Source organism: Megalopta genalis, unplaced genomic scaffold (assembly GCF_051020955.1).
Source record: "Megalopta genalis isolate 19385.01 unplaced genomic scaffold, iyMegGena1_principal scaffold0033, whole genome shotgun sequence".
In the NCBI taxonomy this organism is placed as follows: Eukaryota; Metazoa; Arthropoda; class Insecta; order Hymenoptera; family Halictidae; genus Megalopta; species Megalopta genalis.
In genome coordinates, this window is record NW_027476102.1 from 1832961 (window position 1) to 1835000 (window position 2040).

General features: G+C 45.0%; 1 non-coding gene across 1 annotated transcript; it reads right to left on the bottom strand.

Annotated features, from left to right (window-relative positions):
• Positions 1-897: 897 nt before the first annotated feature.
• LOC143261091 (5.8S ribosomal RNA) lies at positions 898-1052 on the bottom strand. Its single transcript, XR_013035316.1, has one exon. It is a non-coding gene; the product is annotated as a 5.8S ribosomal RNA (ribosomal RNA).
• Positions 1053-2040: the final 988 nt, after the last annotated feature.

Below are 2040 nucleotides of genomic sequence, written 5' to 3' on the forward strand. Positions count from 1 at the left end.
GACGATTACAATCGGTATAACTTTAACGTCCGTCCGAAAAGTACTTTCGGGGACTAGACGACCGATTGATCTCGTGCGGTTTCGCTATTCGATCATTTGAAGAGAACAAAAAGATATATGGGGCGACCGACAAACGGTTTTCCCGTAGAACCAGACTCGCGATTGCGTTGACACACACATCATAGCCACACCAATAGAAGAGTTTTAGGACGGTAACCCGGGTGGGGTGTTCTTTACTCAGAATATGTGCAACATCGGATCTATATAGCCATCGATACAATTCGTACACAAATGTGTCGTACGAAGAGAGAGACTTTTTTTCCTCTGGCAACATAACGGTAAGAGACATCCTTCCACACTCATAGGTTCCACTCCCTGGGGCTATGATATATATATACATATAAATTCAAATTCGAAGCAACGGTCACAATTCTACTCTATATTTTTGCGGGTTATGTGTTCTTTCGTTCAATTTCTTTCATGCGTTCGTTCGATCTCTGTACACAGTCTTCACATAGGACAGACTCGTGTAGTACGCTTTCGTGGGTTAAACCCATCTCGTTTCATTTCAGGCGACGTCGGGAGCGCGTTGAAAATGTACCAGTGAAATCTCGATAGTTCTACGGATACGAATCGTCCCGAAAAAGATTTTGTCACCGCTTCGAAGCGGTGTTTCAGACGGGCGGACGTATATAAAACATATACGACACACGACACCGCCTTCCACACTCACGCTAGTTCGAACACGATTTCCATCTCTCTCGAAGACTGTTAGACGTACGTAAAATTTCTCAATATTCATAGGACCGCGACAAACGCCGACGAAGCGCCCATCATTCGCTCGTACGTATATAGGCAACAAGTGCCATCAACGCAAGCAGTTTATAAGTACGTAAACGACCCTCAGCCAGGCGTGGTCCAGGAATTGTATCCGTGGACCGCAATGTGCGTTCGAAATGTCGATGTTCATGTGTCCTGCAGTTCACACGTTGACGCGCAATTAGCTGCGTTCTTCATCGACCCACGAGCCAAGTGATCCACCGTTCAGGGTAATTTTTCCCTTTTATTCTCTCATATATATAATGTGTATTTGCTATCCACCACATTTTTGTGTTATATTTCGGAACAAGCCGATACCCGAAGAGCTCCAACCAGCGCGCGAAGGAGATTCGGGAGTCGTCGTACAACGACATAATTGTCCCTTAAAGAACGAGATATTTCCGTCGAAACCATATATATATGTACGAGCAAATCCAAAACCACTGTTTTCTTGCAAGTTCGACGGTCGGAGCGAATAGAACATTGAAAAGCCTTCTATCGAAGAAACACAGAGAGTATATCACCTCCAAAAACGACGGGGATATGGATATTCAAACTGGACAATTATCAACCCGATACTGGATTCGAAAAGTTTCTCTCTCCTTTCGTCGTTATTTACACCGGACGGACTCACGGCCGGCTCTAGCTGGGTGTCATATATATATACGTCCCACGCTCATGCTGCCACTAGCGCGCAACAGAGTAGGGTGTCAATGACAACGACACAGCATTGAAACGAGCTACACAAGCCGGTCTCTCTTGATACCAATGTAAACGAGCATTAAGTTATCTTCAGACTGCCCGATATTTTCGTCCTTTGGACTTTCCCAACGATTCCTTTTTTTCTTTTTTTTTTACACCACAGCGAAGACTTGAGGAAGCGTGATTAGCACGCTCGCATCCCTCCCTGTCCTACTACAACTGTGTGTGTGTGTGTAAAGAAAGAAAAAAGAATACATTGGCTTTCTCTCTATCGAGAAGATGGCCTACGCAACGCAGATCAAAGGCCTAATACGTGTAATATAATACGCGTCTGGCCGTGTATAAATCACGCACGAATGATCTGGTCGGGCCCAACTCTTCTCGTACGCTTATTTTTCCGTGTTGAGGCACTATCATAAAATCACACAAACCCCAACACGTGTGTGTCTTGGAAGGAAGATGGCCTACGCAACGCAGATCAAAGGCCTAATACGTGTAGTACACACGTCTGCCGTGTAA